General features: G+C 39.9%; 1 long non-coding RNA gene and 18 other non-coding genes across 20 annotated transcripts; 9 read left to right on the forward strand and 10 right to left on the reverse strand.

The window, feature by feature from the left end:
* Positions 1-199: 199 nt before the first annotated feature.
* On the reverse strand, positions 200-272 carry trnav-aac (transfer RNA valine (anticodon AAC)). Its single transcript has one exon. It is a non-coding gene; the product is annotated as a tRNA-Val (tRNA).
* A 127-nt stretch (positions 273-399) lies between these two features.
* On the forward strand, positions 400-472 carry trnav-cac (transfer RNA valine (anticodon CAC)). The gene has a single exon. It is a non-coding gene; the product is annotated as a tRNA-Val (tRNA).
* Positions 473-1,662: 1,190 nt separating this feature from the next.
* LOC131700689 (U4 spliceosomal RNA) lies at positions 1,663-1,802 on the forward strand. The gene has a single exon (XR_009308496.1). It is a non-coding gene; the product is annotated as a U4 spliceosomal RNA (small nuclear RNA).
* A 239-nt stretch (positions 1,803-2,041) lies between these two features.
* Positions 2,042-2,098, reverse strand: LOC131700891 (U7 small nuclear RNA). The gene has a single exon (XR_009308700.1). It is a non-coding gene; the product is annotated as a U7 small nuclear RNA (small nuclear RNA).
* Positions 2,099-2,653: 555 nt separating this feature from the next.
* Positions 2,654-2,726, reverse strand: trnav-aac (transfer RNA valine (anticodon AAC)). Its single transcript has one exon. It is a non-coding gene; the product is annotated as a tRNA-Val (tRNA).
* A 127-nt stretch (positions 2,727-2,853) lies between these two features.
* Positions 2,854-2,926, forward strand: trnav-cac (transfer RNA valine (anticodon CAC)). The gene has a single exon. It is a non-coding gene; the product is annotated as a tRNA-Val (tRNA).
* Positions 2,927-4,116: 1,190 nt separating this feature from the next.
* LOC131700777 (U4 spliceosomal RNA) lies at positions 4,117-4,256 on the forward strand. The gene has a single exon (XR_009308586.1). It is a non-coding gene; the product is annotated as a U4 spliceosomal RNA (small nuclear RNA).
* Positions 4,257-4,495: 239 nt separating this feature from the next.
* LOC131700892 (U7 small nuclear RNA) lies at positions 4,496-4,552 on the reverse strand. Its single transcript, XR_009308701.1, has one exon. It is a non-coding gene; the product is annotated as a U7 small nuclear RNA (small nuclear RNA).
* Positions 4,553-5,107: 555 nt separating this feature from the next.
* On the reverse strand, positions 5,108-5,180 carry trnav-aac (transfer RNA valine (anticodon AAC)). The gene has a single exon. It is a non-coding gene; the product is annotated as a tRNA-Val (tRNA).
* Positions 5,181-5,307: 127 nt separating this feature from the next.
* trnav-cac (transfer RNA valine (anticodon CAC)) lies at positions 5,308-5,380 on the forward strand. The gene has a single exon. It is a non-coding gene; the product is annotated as a tRNA-Val (tRNA).
* Positions 5,381-6,570: 1,190 nt separating this feature from the next.
* On the forward strand, positions 6,571-6,710 carry LOC131700690 (U4 spliceosomal RNA). The gene has a single exon (XR_009308497.1). It is a non-coding gene; the product is annotated as a U4 spliceosomal RNA (small nuclear RNA).
* Positions 6,711-6,949: 239 nt separating this feature from the next.
* Positions 6,950-7,006, reverse strand: LOC131700893 (U7 small nuclear RNA). Its single transcript, XR_009308702.1, has one exon. It is a non-coding gene; the product is annotated as a U7 small nuclear RNA (small nuclear RNA).
* Positions 7,007-7,561: 555 nt separating this feature from the next.
* On the reverse strand, positions 7,562-7,634 carry trnav-aac (transfer RNA valine (anticodon AAC)). Its single transcript has one exon. It is a non-coding gene; the product is annotated as a tRNA-Val (tRNA).
* A 127-nt stretch (positions 7,635-7,761) lies between these two features.
* On the forward strand, positions 7,762-7,834 carry trnav-cac (transfer RNA valine (anticodon CAC)). The gene has a single exon. It is a non-coding gene; the product is annotated as a tRNA-Val (tRNA).
* Positions 7,835-9,024: 1,190 nt separating this feature from the next.
* Positions 9,025-9,164, forward strand: LOC131700691 (U4 spliceosomal RNA). Its single transcript, XR_009308498.1, has one exon. It is a non-coding gene; the product is annotated as a U4 spliceosomal RNA (small nuclear RNA).
* A 239-nt stretch (positions 9,165-9,403) lies between these two features.
* Positions 9,404-9,460, reverse strand: LOC131700894 (U7 small nuclear RNA). Its single transcript, XR_009308703.1, has one exon. It is a non-coding gene; the product is annotated as a U7 small nuclear RNA (small nuclear RNA).
* A 555-nt stretch (positions 9,461-10,015) lies between these two features.
* trnav-aac (transfer RNA valine (anticodon AAC)) lies at positions 10,016-10,088 on the reverse strand. Its single transcript has one exon. It is a non-coding gene; the product is annotated as a tRNA-Val (tRNA).
* Positions 10,089-10,215: 127 nt separating this feature from the next.
* Positions 10,216-10,288, forward strand: trnav-cac (transfer RNA valine (anticodon CAC)). The gene has a single exon. It is a non-coding gene; the product is annotated as a tRNA-Val (tRNA).
* A 1,751-nt stretch (positions 10,289-12,039) lies between these two features.
* On the reverse strand, positions 12,040-14,776 carry LOC131700569 (uncharacterized). 2 transcript variants are annotated; one of them, XR_009308426.1, is made up of 4 exons: positions 14,480-14,776; positions 13,746-13,913; positions 13,139-13,216; positions 12,040-12,772 (listed from the first exon to the last, which is right to left on the reverse strand). It is a non-coding gene; the product is annotated as an uncharacterized LOC131700569 (long non-coding RNA). The 2 variants fall into 2 exon arrangements; XR_009308425.1 differs by having other exon boundaries at positions 13,746-14,738.
* Between the last annotated feature and the right edge of the window lie 42 nt (positions 14,777-14,818).

Raw genomic sequence — 14,818 nt, forward strand, 5'->3', positions numbered from 1 at the left:
CGGTTTCGCTCCGTCGACCTCTGGGTTATAAGGCTCAGCACGCTTCCGCTGCGCCACTCTGATACAGCTGCTTCTCGAATGAAACACCCATTAATAAAATAAAATAAATCAATCAATTCTCAGTGCAACTTTTTGACGCAGTCTGCTGCTGGACTCACAGAGAGCGGAGAAGACCGCAACAAAAAAACGAACAAGCACATGTTTCCACCCGGTTTCGAACCGGGGACCTTTCGCGTGTTAGGCGAACGTGATAACCACTACACTATGGAAACTTTCACATGTACATTGTTACATTCAGCTGGGCTTTAAGTGAAGACTGCCTTGCACTGCAGGATCCAAAATGGGTAATCGGCACTGTATGCTTAGAGCGCAACACACGGATCGTTTGTTAAGCAACATGTTTCCATAGTGTAGTGGTTATCACGTTCGCCTCACACGCGAAAGGTCCCCGGTTCGAAACCGGGTGGAAACACAGCACGGCATCTTTTTTTCACTGTATGTATTTATTCTCCCCAGGTAAACAGCCACCCAGACCAGAACGATGTATTTGTAGTGTGCATGGTGCATTGTCAATGCAAGTCTGACTGTATATTAAACGGAGTGAGAATGCACTCTGCAACGTTTTGGCTTCGACTGCTGCTTGACTCACAGAAACGACAATGTTGATACTCTGACTCTTCTTCTTAAAATGCATGTTAAAATGCGGAATGTTTTCAAATTCCATGAATTCGCAGGTCTGTACAGAACAAGACGACTATCTGGTCTCACAAAATGTTGCTGGTTCTCGTAGAACAAAGAAGAGTTTGATCAACTATGTCATTCATGCCGACAAAGCTCAGGAGGGCGATCGTTAGGTTGAATATCTAAATTTCCCGGGTTATATCCCGAGTTTCGACAGATGTCAGTTTATTCATATACCTACAGAATCACAGGTACAAATATTGCAGTTAAAGTTTATGCTTTTCAAATCCGTGCACGAAAGGGGGTGCCCAAATCAGAATGAAAGTCACGGGGGGAGTAATCAAAACATCGCAAAAGAAAAATACACTGCATTAAACAAATCATTTGGAGCGGTCTAAAATGAGCAATCCAGGTTCGATTCATTGTTTTGCCCTTTCGATGGCAGCAGTGTAAAAAAATGACCTGCACATTTCTCTGCTGGCTTCGGGTAGCAAACAAGAAGCAGCGATTTCCCATATGATCTAGTGGTTACGATTCCCGTTTTTTCACCCAGGTGACCAGGGTTCAACTCCCTGTATGCGAATTCATTTATTTACTTGTGGAGGTAATTGTCAGATAAAAGGATTGAAAAATGAAACCCCACATTGTAGGATGGGGAGACTTATAACTAGTGACCATTATATAAAAAAAAAAAATAACGTTTGCTTATGTTAGATGCAAGAGAGCGAGACAGATAGATTTGCATCTTGGTATCCCATCACTCCTATGTGCACCAAAGCAATGACGGTCTACACTTCAGTTCATATATAATCGGAATAAAAAAGTGGACTCTGTTGCATTGTGAGGCTGCAGTGTCGATAACATAAACCTCTACGTTTGAGGGATCATTTAACTGTACTGTATTATATCGCAGTAACTTGCCCACCGGCAAGTCAAATGTCTTTGCTGTAGGGGGTAGCATTTAGTTATCCCAAGTTCTGTAGCTTTGCGCAGTGGCAGTATCATAGCCCATGAGGTTTGTCCGAGGCGTGATTATTGCTAGTTGAAAACTTTAACCAATACCCCGCCGTGGTGACTTGAAATATAGTCGCCGCTGGCAATTTTTGACAGTCTCACAGAGTCTGCTATCATGTAGTTGAAAGAACAGAACAAATGTTGACGCTTTGACATTCTGGGTTTGGTTTTGTATTCTACTGATTGGGCACAACATTTGAGTTGACCTTTTTACTCTTTATAACATACAAGTGTATTTACAAGGTTAGGGGCCGTTTCTCCTGTTGTGTCAATTATATTACTATGCAGCTGGCAGGCATTCGGAACGCGCACGCTAACAACGCGTCATCTTTCATTTTACAAAACACGGGGCATTCGACACGGAGAAAACCTTCTAGACAAATACTAAAAGAGCTAAACATCAATTTGCCTCCCCAGCCATGTTAATAGATATCTGGCTTTTTTGCAGTAGCATTAAAGTTGTGGTGACACACGAAAAAGAAACACGGAAATCTGTTTTGGGGTTGGGGAGTTAACCTACCAAACAATTTACGCACATGAATATATCATGAAAACAGCCATGCATGGAGGTCATGGGAACTCTCCGTTCTATTGCTTTCCTTTCTCCCAGATATATCATGCACATTATGTAACTTCTCTTCAAAGGCAATTTTAGTATTCAGACTGTAGTTGCAAAAATAATACAATATCTTTTGACTAGAGTTCATCTTTTAAAAACAACTACTTTGCCAACAGAAGAAAAAAAAGGCTAACAGAAGACGGTTTCGCTCCGTCGACCTCTGGGTTATAAGGCTCAGCACGCTTCCGCTGCGCCACTCTGATACAGCTGCTTCTCGAATGAAACACCCATTAATAAAATAAAATAAATCAATCAATTCTCAGTGCAACTTTTTGACGCAGTCTGCTGCTGGACTCACAGAGAGCGGAGAAGACCGCAACAAAAAAACGAACAAGCACATGTTTCCACCCGGTTTCGAACCGGGGACCTTTCGCGTGTTAGGCGAACGTGATAACCACTACACTATGGAAACTTTCACATGTACATTGTTACATTCAGCTGGGCTTTAAGTGAAGACTGCCTTGCACTGCAGGATCCAAAATGGGTAATCGGCACTGTATGCTTAGAGCGCAACACACGGATCGTTTGTTAAGCAACATGTTTCCATAGTGTAGTGGTTATCACGTTCGCCTCACACGCGAAAGGTCCCCGGTTCGAAACCGGGTGGAAACACAGCACGGCATCTTTTTTTCACTGTATGTATTTATTCTCCCCAGGTAAACAGCCACCCAGACCAGAACGATGTATTTGTAGTGTGCATGGTGCATTGTCAATGCAAGTCTGACTGTATATTAAACGGAGTGAGAATGCACTCTGCAACGTTTTGGCTTCGACTGCTGCTTGACTCACAGAAACGACAATGTTGATACTCTGACTCTTCTTCTTAAAATGCATGTTAAAATGCGGAATGTTTTCAAATTCCATGAATTCGCAGGTCTGTACAGAACAAGACGACTATCTGGTCTCACAAAATGTTGCTGGTTCTCGTAGAACAAAGAAGAGTTTGATCAACTATGTCATTCATGCCGACAAAGCTCAGGAGGGCGATCGTTAGGTTGAATATCTAAATTTCCCGGGTTATATCCCGAGTTTCGACAGATGTCAGTTTATTCATATACCTACAGAATCACAGGTACAAATATTGCAGTTAAAGTTTATGCTTTTCAAATCCGTGCACGAAAGGGGGTGCCCAAATCAGAATGAAAGTCACGGGGGGAGTAATCAAAACATCGCAAAAGAAAAATACACTGCATTAAACAAATCATTTGGAGCGGTCTAAAATGAGCAATCCAGGTTCGATTCATTGTTTTGCCCTTTCGATGGCAGCAGTGTAAAAAAATGACCTGCACATTTCTCTGCTGGCTTCGGGTAGCAAACAAGAAGCAGCGATTTCCCATATGATCTAGTGGTTACGATTCCCGTTTTTTCACCCAGGTGACCAGGGTTCAACTCCCTGTATGCGAATTCATTTATTTACTTGTGGAGGTAATTGTCAGATAAAAGGATTGAAAAATGAAACCCCACATTGTAGGATGGGGAGACTTATAACTAGTGACCATTATATAAAAAAAATAAATAACGTTTGCTTATGTTAGATGCAAGAGAGCGAGACAGATAGATTTGCATCTTGGTATCCCATCACTCCTATGTGCACCAAAGCAATGACGGTCTACACTTCAGTTCATATATAATCGGAATAAAAAAGTGGACTCTGTTGCATTGTGAGGCTGCAGTGTCGATAACATAAACCTCTACGTTTGAGGGATCATTTAACTGTACTGTATTATATCGCAGTAACTTGCCCACCGGCAAGTCAAATGTCTTTGCTGTAGGGGGTAGCATTTAGTTATCCCAAGTTCTGTAGCTTTGCGCAGTGGCAGTATCATAGCCCATGAGGTTTGTCCGAGGCGTGATTATTGCTAGTTGAAAACTTTAACCAATACCCCGCCGTGGTGATTTGAAATATAGTCGCCGCTGGCAATTTTTGACAGTCTCACAGAGTCTGCTATCATGTAGTTGAAAGAACAGAACAAATGTTGACGCTTTGACATTCTGGGTTTGGTTTTGTATTCTACTGATTGGGCACAACATTTGAGTTGATCTTTTTACTCTTTATAACATACAAGTGTATTTACAAGGTTAGGGGCCGTTTCTCCTGTTGTGTCAATTATATTACTATGCAGCTGGCAGGCATTCGGAACGCGCACGCTAACAACGCGTCATCTTTCATTTTACAAAACACGGGGCATTCGACACGGAGAAAACCTTCTAGACAAATACTAAAAGAGCTAAACATCAATTTGCCTCCCCAGCCATGTTAATAGATATCTGGCTTTTTTGCAGTAGCATTAAAGTTGTGGTGACACACGAAAAAGAAACACGGAAATCTGTTTTGGGGTTGGGGAGTTAACCTACCAAACAATTTACGCACATGAATATATCATGAAAACAGCCATGCATGGAGGTCATGGGAACTCTCCGTTCTATTGCTTTCCTTTCTCCCAGATATATCATGCACATTATGTAACTTCTCTTCAAAGGCAATTTTAGTATTCAGACTGTAGTTGCAAAAATAATACAATATCTTTTGACTAGAGTTCATCTTTTAAAAACAACTACTTTGCCAACAGAAGAAAAAAAAGGCTAACAGAAGACGGTTTCGCTCCGTCGACCTCTGGGTTATAAGGCTCAGCACGCTTCCGCTGCGCCACTCTGATACAGCTGCTTCTCGAATGAAACACCCATTAATAAAATAAAATAAATCAATCAATTCTCAGTGCAACTTTTTGACGCAGTCTGCTGCTGGACTCACAGAGAGCGGAGAAGACCGCAACAAAAAAACGAACAAGCACATGTTTCCACCCGGTTCCGAACCGGGGACCTTTCGCGTGTTAGGCGAACGTGATAACCACTACACTATGGAAACTTTCACATGTACATTGTTACATTCAGCTGGGCTTTAAGTGAAGACTGCCTTGCACTGCAGGATCCAAAATGGGTAATCGGCACTGTATGCTTAGAGCGCAACACACGGATCGTTTGTTAAGCAACATGTTTCCATAGTGTAGTGGTTATCACGTTCGCCTCACACGCGAAAGGTCCCCGGTTCGAAACCGGGTGGAAACACAGCACGGCATCTTTTTTTCACTGTATGTATTTATTCTCCCCAGGTAAACAGCCACCCAGACCAGAACGATGTATTTGTAGTGTGCATGGTGCATTGTCAATGCAAGTCTGACTGTATATTAAACGGAGTGAGAATGCACTCTGCAACGTTTTGGCTTCGACTGCTGCTTGACTCACAGAAACGACAATGTTGATACTCTGACTCTTCTTCTTAAAATGCATGTTAAAATGCGGAATGTTTTCAAATTCCATGAATTCGCAGGTCTGTACAGAACAAGACGACTATCTGGTCTCACAAAATGTTGCTGGTTCTCGTAGAACAAAGAAGAGTTTGATCAACTATGTCATTCATGCCGACAAAGCTCAGGAGGGCGATCGTTAGGTTGAATATCTAAATTTCCCGGGTTATATCCCGAGTTTCGACAGATGTCAGTTTATTCATATACCTACAGAATCACAGGTACAAATATTGCAGTTAAAGTTTATGCTTTTCAAATCCGTGCACGAAAGGGGGTGCCCAAATCAGAATGAAAGTCACGGGGGGAGTAATCAAAACATCGCAAAAGAAAAATACACTGCATTAAACAAATCATTTGGAGCGGTCTAAAATGAGCAATCCAGGTTCGATTCATTGTTTTGCCCTTTCGATGGCAGCAGTGTAAAAAAATGACCTGCACATTTCTCTGCTGGCTTCGGGTAGCAAACAAGAAGCAGCGATTTCCCATATGATCTAGTGGTTACGATTCCCGTTTTTTCACCCAGGTGACCAGGGTTCAACTCCCTGTATGCGAATTCATTTATTTACTTGTGGAGGTAATTGTCAGATAAAAGGATTGAAAAATGAAACCCCACATTGTAGGATGGGGAGACTTATAACTAGTGACCATTATATAAAAAAAATAAATAACGTTTGCTTATGTTAGATGCAAGAGAGCGAGACAGATAGATTTGCATCTTGGTATCCCATCACTCCTATGTGCACCAAAGCAATGACGGTCTACACTTCAGTTCATATATAATCGGAATAAAAAAGTGGACTCTGTTGCATTGTGAGGCTGCAGTGTCGATAACATAAACCTCTACGTTTGAGGGATCATTTAACTGTACTGTATTATATCGCAGTAACTTGCCCACCGGCAAGTCAAATGTCTTTGCTGTAGGGGGTAGCATTTAGTTATCCCAAGTTCTGTAGCTTTGCGCAGTGGCAGTATCATAGCCCATGAGGTTTGTCCGAGGCGTGATTATTGCTAGTTGAAAACTTTAACCAATACCCCGCCGTGGTGACTTGAAATATAGTCGCCGCTGGCAATTTTTGACAGTCTCACAGAGTCTGCTATCATGTAGTTGAAAGAACAGAACAAATGTTGACGCTTTGACATTCTGGGTTTGGTTTTGTATTCTACTGATTGGGCACAACATTTGAGTTGATCTTTTTACTCTTTATAACATACACGTGTATTTACAAGGTTAGGGGCCGTTTCTCCTGTTGTGTCAATTATATTACTATGCAGCTGGCAGGCATTCGGAACGCGCACGCTAACAACGCGTCATCTTTCATTTTACAAAACACGGGGCATTCGACACGGAGAAAACCTTCTAGACAAATACTAAAAGAGCTAAACATCAATTTGCCTCCCCAGCCATGTTAATAGATATCTGGCTTTTTTGCAGTAGCATTAAAGTTGTGGTGACACACGAAAAAGAAACACGGAAATCTGTTTTGGGGTTGGGGAGTTAACCTACCAAACAATTTACGCACATGAATATATCATGAAAACAGCCATGCATGGAGGTCATGGGAACTCTCCGTTCTATTGCTTTCCTTTCTCCCAGATATATCATGCACATTATGTAACTTCTCTTCAAAGGCAATTTTAGTATTCAGACTGTAGTTGCAAAAATAATACAATATCTTTTGACTAGAGTTCATCTTTTAAAAACAACTACTTTGCCAACAGAAGAAAAAAAAGGCTAACAGAAGACGGTTTCGCTCCGTCGACCTCTGGGTTATAAGGCTCAGCACGCTTCCGCTGCGCCACTCTGATACAGCTGCTTCTCGAATGAAACACCCATTAATAAAATAAAATAAATCAATCAATTCTCAGTGCAACTTTTTGACGCAGTCTGCTGCTGGACTCACAGAGAGCGGAGAAGACCGCAACAAAAAAACGAACAAGCACATGTTTCCACCCGGTTCCGAACCGGGGACCTTTCGCGTGTTAGGCGAACGTGATAACCACTACACTATGGAAACTTTCACATGTACATTGTTACATTCAGCTGGGCTTTAAGTGAAGACTGCCTTGCACTGCAGGATCCAAAATGGGTAATCGGCACTGTATGCTTAGAGCGCAACACACGGATCGTTTGTTAAGCAACATGTTTCCATAGTGTAGTGGTTATCACGTTCGCCTCACACGCGAAAGGTCCCCGGTTCGAAACCGGGTGGAAACACAGCACGGCATCTTTTTTTCACTGTATGTATTTATTCTCCCCAGGTAAACAGCCACCCAGACCAGAACGATGTATTTGTAGTGTGCATGGTGCATTGTCAATGCAAGTCTGACTGTATATTAAACGGAGTGAGAATGCACTCTGCAACGTTTTGGCTTCGACTGCTGCTTGACTCACAGAAACGACAATGTTGATACTCTGACTCTTCTTCTTAAAATGCATGTTAAAATGCGGAATGTTTTCAAATTCCATGAATTCGCAGGTCTGTACAGAACAAGACGACTATCTGGTCTCACAAAATGTTGCTGGTTCTCGTAGAACAAAGAAGAGTTTGATCAACTATGTCATTCATGCCGACAAAGCTCAGGAGGGCGATCGTTAGGTTGAATATCTAAATTTCCCGGGTTATATCCCGAGTTTCGACAGATGTCAGTTTATTCATATACCTACAGAATCACAGGTACAAATATTGCAGTTAAAGTTTATGCTTTTCAAATCCGTGCACGAAAGGGGGTGCCCAAATCAGAATGAAAGTCACGGGGGGAGTAATCAAAACATCGCAAAAGAAAAATACACTGCATTAAACAAATCATTTGGAGCGGTCTAAAATGAGCAATCCAGGTTCGATTCATTGTTTTGCCCTTTCGATGGCAGCAGTGTAAAAAAATGACCTGCACATTTCTCTGCTGGCTTCGGGTAGCAAACAAGAAGCAGCGATTTCCCATATGATCTAGTGGTTACGATTCCCGTTTTTTCACCCAGGTGACCAGGGTTCAACTCCCTGTATGCGAATTCATTTATTTACTTGTGGAGGTAATTGTCAGATAAAAGGATTGAAAAATGAAACCCCACATTGTAGGATGGGGAGACTTATAACTAGTGACCATTATATAAAAAAAATAAATAACGTTTGCTTATGTTAGATGCAAGAGAGCGAGACAGATAGATTTGCATCTTGGTATCCCATCACTCCTATGTGCACCAAAGCAATGACGGTCTACACTTCAGTTCATATATAATCGGAATAAAAAAGTGGACTCTGTTGCATTGTGAGGCTGCAGTGTCGATAACATAAACCTCTACGTTTGAGGGATCATTTAACTGTACTGTATTATATCGCAGTAACTTGCCCACCGGCAAGTCAAATGTCTTTGCTGTAGGGGGTAGCATTTAGTTATCCCAAGTTCTGTAGCTTTGCGCAGTGGCAGTATCATAGCCCATGAGGTTTGTCCGAGGCGTGATTATTGCTAGTTGAAAACTTTAACCAATACCCCGCCGTGGTGACTTGAAATATAGTCGCCGCTGGCAATTTTTGACAGTCTCACAGAGTCTGCTATCATGTAGTTGAAAGAACAGAACAAATGTTGACGCTTTGACATTCTGGGTTTGGTTTTGTATTCTACTGATTGGGCACAACATTTGAGTTGATCTTTTTACTCTTTATAACATACAAGTGTATTTACAAGGTTAGGGGCCGTTTCTCCTGTTGTGTCAATTATATTACTATGCAGCTGGCAGGCATTCGGAACGCGCACGCTAACAACGCGTCATCTTTCATTTTACAAAACACGGGGCATTCGACACGGAGAAAACCTTCTAGACAAATACTAAAAGAGCTAAACATCAATTTGCCTCCCCAGCCATGTTAATAGATATCTGGCTTTTTTGCAGTAGCATTAAAGTTGTGGTGACACACGAAAAAGAAACACGGAAATCTGTTTTGGGGTTGGGGAGTTAACCTACCAAACAATTTACGCACATGAATATATCATGAAAACAGCCATGCATGGAGGTCATGGGAACTCTCCGTTCTATTGCTTTCCTTTCTCCCAGATATATCATGCACATTATGTAACTTCTCTTCAAAGGCAATTTTAGTATTCAGACTGTAGTTGCAAAAATAATACAATATCTTTTGACTAGAGTTCATCTTTTAAAAACAACTACTTTGCCAACAGAAGAAAAAAAAGGCTAACAGAAGACGGTTTCGCTCCGTCGACCTCTGGGTTATAAGGCTCAGCACGCTTCCGCTGCGCCACTCTGATACAGCTGCTTCTCGAATGAAACACCCATTAATAAAATAAAATAAATCAATCAATTCTCAGTGCAACTTTTTGACGCAGTCTGCTGCTGGACTCACAGAGAGCGGAGAAGACCGCAACAAAAAAACGAACAAGCACATGTTTCCACCCGGTTCCGAACCGGGGACCTTTCGCGTGTTAGGCGAACGTGATAACCACTACACTATGGAAACTTTCACATGTACATTGTTACATTCAGCTGGGCTTTAAGTGAAGACTGCCTTGCACTGCAGGATCCAAAATGGGTAATCGGCACTGTATGCTTAGAGCGCAACACACGGATCGTTTGTTAAGCAACATGTTTCCATAGTGTAGTGGTTATCACGTTCGCCTCACACGCGAAAGGTCCCCGGTTCGAAACCGGGTGGAAACACAGCACGGCATCTTTTTTTCACTGTATGTATTCATTCTCCCCAGGTAAACAGCCACCCAGACCAGAACGATGTATTTGTAGTGTGCATGGTGCATTGTCAATGCAAGTCTGACTGTATATTAAACGGAGTGAGAATGCACTCTGCAACGTTTTGGCTTCGACTGCTGCTTGACTCACAGAAACGACAATGTTGATACTCTGACTCTTCTTCTTAAAATGCATGTTAAAATGCGGAATGTTTTCAAATTCCATGAATTCGCAGGTCTGTACAGAACAAGACGACTATCTGGTCTCACAAAATGTTGCTGGTTCTCGTAGAACAAAGAAGAGTTTGATCAACTATGTCATTCATGCCGACAAAGCTCAGGAGGGCGATCGTTAGGTTGAATATCTAAATTTCCCGGGTTATATCCCGAGTTTCGACAGATGTCAGTTTATTCATATACCTACAGAATCACAGGTACAAATATTGCAGTTAAAGTTTATGCTTTTCAAATCCGTGCACGAAAGGGGGTGCCCAAATCAGAATGAAAGTCACGGGGGGAGTAATCAAAACATCGCAAAAGAAAAATACACTGCATTAAACAAATCATTTGGAGCGGTCTAAAATGAGCAATCCAGGTTCGATTCATTGTTTTGCCCTTTCGATGGCAGCAGTGTAAAAAAATGACCTGCACATTTCTCTGCTGGCTTCGGGTAGCAAACAAGAAGCAGCGATTTCCCATATGATCTAGTGGTTACGATTCCCGTTTTTTCACCCAGGTGACCAGGGTTCAACTCCCTGTATGCGAATTCATTTATTTACTTGTGGAGGTAATTGTCAGATAAAAGGATTGAAAAATGAAACCCCACATTGTAGGATGGGGAGACTTATAACTAGTGACCATTATATAAAAAAAATAAATAACGTTTGCTTATGTTAGATGCAAGAGAGCGAGACAGATAGATTTGCATCTTGGTATCCCATCACTCCTATGTGCACCAAAGCAATGACGGTCTACACTTCAGTTCATATATAATCGGAATAAAAAAGTGGACTCTGTTGCATTGTGAGGCTGCAGTGTCGATAACATAAACCTCTACGTTTGAGGGATCATTTAACTGTACTGTATTATATCGCAGTAACTTGCCCACCGGCAAGTCAAATGTCTTTGCTGTAGGGGGTAGCATTTAGTTATCCCAAGTTCTGTAGCTTTGCGCAGTGGCAGTACCCATACGGAAGAACCATATATTTATAATACATGGAAATGTATATTGAAGTACTGGTTCATATATTTTAAATATATTGCTTTAATGTCCATATATTTGTCATACGCATTCATCATATATGACAAAATACCTTTTACAAAATATATGGTCAAATACATTGATTTGTATGCATGCTTTTGTGCTGACTGGTTATGCTGGGTATGAGAAACAACATGCATGTTGTACTGTGTAATACATCAATTCTAAAAATTCTCAGTGGAATACTGTACCTCACCCTGAAACAAAGAGTTTGGTCAAGTTCTTTTGTGATTAAAGTCTGATGTAAATCACATCTTCAAAATAACTTATGTAGTGATGGCATCTTCCAAGCAATATGGGATTTTCATTATACATTACAAAGTAATAATTAAAAAACCTTAGTAGCCAGTTAAATACTACATACTATACTGCATGTGGGCCAGAGCTAGAATTTTAACTGCATATCACTTAAAAATTAAAATAAAAAAGCAAATAATAGCTTTAAAAAAACAACATGAAAAACATTTGACTTTCTTACTGTTTATTGTACATTTGTAGGTCAAATACATTGCACAGAAAAAACACATGGTAGTTTGAAACATGTATAAGCAGAGGCTAAAATTTAACAAGAATTTTAACAACTGCCTTTTATATACAACATTATTACAATTGTACCTGTGGCGTTTTTCATAAATCGAAAGGAACGGTAGTTCCTCGAACCAAGTTAGCCGTGGTGAGAGAACGGGAGTTCCTATCTATACAGTGTAAGATCTGAAAGAACATTTTCATAGCAAAAGGAATGCAGGATGCCTGGTCACTATCTGTGTACCAGCTGGCATAAACAATGTTATGTCACAGAATGTCTGTGACTGGAAGCCATGTCTATTTCTTACTACCTTTTGTGACAATTCAGGGTCCTCTAAAAATGCTTTGATCTGTGCATGTAAAGGCAAATGAAAGAAAAAGTTTCCTTCTTTCAGACTCCTTTGCTCTATCCATTCTTTCTCACAGTAAGTGCGTTTCTTTACCTAAGTAAGATTCACAGAAATTGCAAACATGATGTATTTCTACAAAATATTTTAAACCTTCAAATGGTTTTTCTAAGTGGTACCAAGATTGTGGTACAGTGTCTTTACCAGCCAATAGATTAATAATGTCCAGCATGTCAGAGACTGCTTCCTTGGTAAGCTTGTGCTTCATTTTCAAAGCCATGAGCAGCAGGCCATTCTGTTGTTGAGACGAATACACTTTGTCATCCTGAAACAGGGAAAGTGTTATTATTTATTATATATTTTAGGAAATGTATTTTATATCATGCACATATTCATCCCATAATTATATCCACAGTACTGAAATACAAAAAGTCACATTACAATCTTGGATTTGTGTGCAGTTCTGTAAGGCTACATTATTATAATGAGATTACAGTACAGTGTTTTTATACAAGTCCACATCTTTAAATCTACATTACACCCAAAACAAATTTACCCTTAGCCAACTTTCTATGATCCTTTTCTTTTGAAGAAAGAGGAAAGTGTCCTTCATTGCCACTAAAAAGAATGCTGATTTAAAACACACTATGTAGTGGGTACTATAGGGTAAGACACAATAATATACACAAACCTCTTGCAGGTACTTTTCTTGTGTAGATTCATCAAGAGAATGAAAAGGTTCACTGCCAGGATTCTCAATGTCCTGTTCCTGTAATTGAAAAATATGCACATTTACATCCTATACAGTTTGTGGCTCTCCCCAAGCAATGGGAAAATTACACTATGCCATCATACTCGTCTCATATCATAGCACCATCACACTCATTTTCAAAGCTATCATGATTGATTCCTATTTTTTCATGAACATATTTATGTATTTTAACAATTAAACGTTTGGTAAGGCTATAATTAAATCTACATTTATAGTATTACAAATATACATGTACTGCAATTATATTGTTTCTATTTAGTGTTTTGTAAAAGCTCTAAAATAAACATGATATTATTGAACAGATAAATTATTACAATTCATGAGCAACTATTAGATTAACATATTCCTGCATTTGTGCCTGTATACAGACGTTTATAGCTTTAAATGGTCACATTTATTTTAACAGAAACAGCAAAAAGGTCAAATTTAAATTAAAAAAAAAAGTTTCTATTAGATATATTACTTTATATAGCATTACACATTATACTACATTAGCACATAATAACAAAAATTACTAGTACTTTACCATGTAATTGACTCAAGATCTGCATTCTCCTGTTCACTTGGGGTTATTTCAGGTTCCCGTTCCCGTTCGATTACTGGATTCTGGTACATCAACGTCTTCATCAGTTTCTAGACTGTCATCATCTTCAGTGTTGCTTACAGTACGAATCTCGTCATGTGTTAAAGAACCCTACAGACGCACACCCACACATAAACAGTAAATCAATTGCATTTAACAAAGTACAAAAAATATTATACACAGAATAAGCCACACAGTAATGTACAATCAACTACCAAACACGGCCGTTTGAAAATTAACTACTTCCTTCAGAATTAATCCTAAATCATTTGTAGCGCTTTCTATTTATTCTACAAAACAAATAGTAGATCTCGTTATTTCACTTCTTTTACTATCATTTTAACAGGTTTTAACTGTGCCTGGAGTAGTGGTTAGGGCTCTGGACTCTTGACCGGAGGGTTGTGGGTTCAATCCCCAGTAGGGGACACTGCTGTTGTGTTGTATCCTTGACTCAAGGTACTTTACCTAGATTGCTCCAGTAAAAAAAAAAAAAAAAAAACCCAACTGTATAAATGGGTAATTGTATGTAAAAATAATGTAATCTGTATAATGTATAATGTGATATCTTGTAACAATTGTAAGTCGCCCTGGATAAGGGCGTCTGCTAAGAAATAAATAATAATAATAATAATAATAATAATATTATGTACAGCCTAGGTTGAAATACTTTACTCAACGTTGTTTCTGCTTGACTTGATTGTTCCTTGTTCCTATAAAATAAAAATAAAGGTTTAGAATATATACTATCGTATTATGACTGAACAGCTTTAATAAATTAAACACTAGTGAAGCTACTTGCCTTATCCTTTTCCATCGTCTAAGTGTTCTTCCTGGAACAGCCATTTGGTCAGCCAGGTAGCGTTTGTAGCCACGCTGTGCTGTGGTGATGTCGTTTTTATTATAATCACTCATAATTTACAGCCCACGTGCCAGCCTAAAAAACTGTGTAAAAGTACATTGCATGGATTACTTAAATCACAAGCAGCCAACAATGGGAAAGACATTATGTTAACACT

This window comes from Acipenser ruthenus, chromosome 24 (assembly GCF_902713425.1).
Source record: "Acipenser ruthenus chromosome 24, fAciRut3.2 maternal haplotype, whole genome shotgun sequence".
Classification (NCBI taxonomy): domain Eukaryota; kingdom Metazoa; phylum Chordata; class Actinopteri; order Acipenseriformes; family Acipenseridae; genus Acipenser; species Acipenser ruthenus.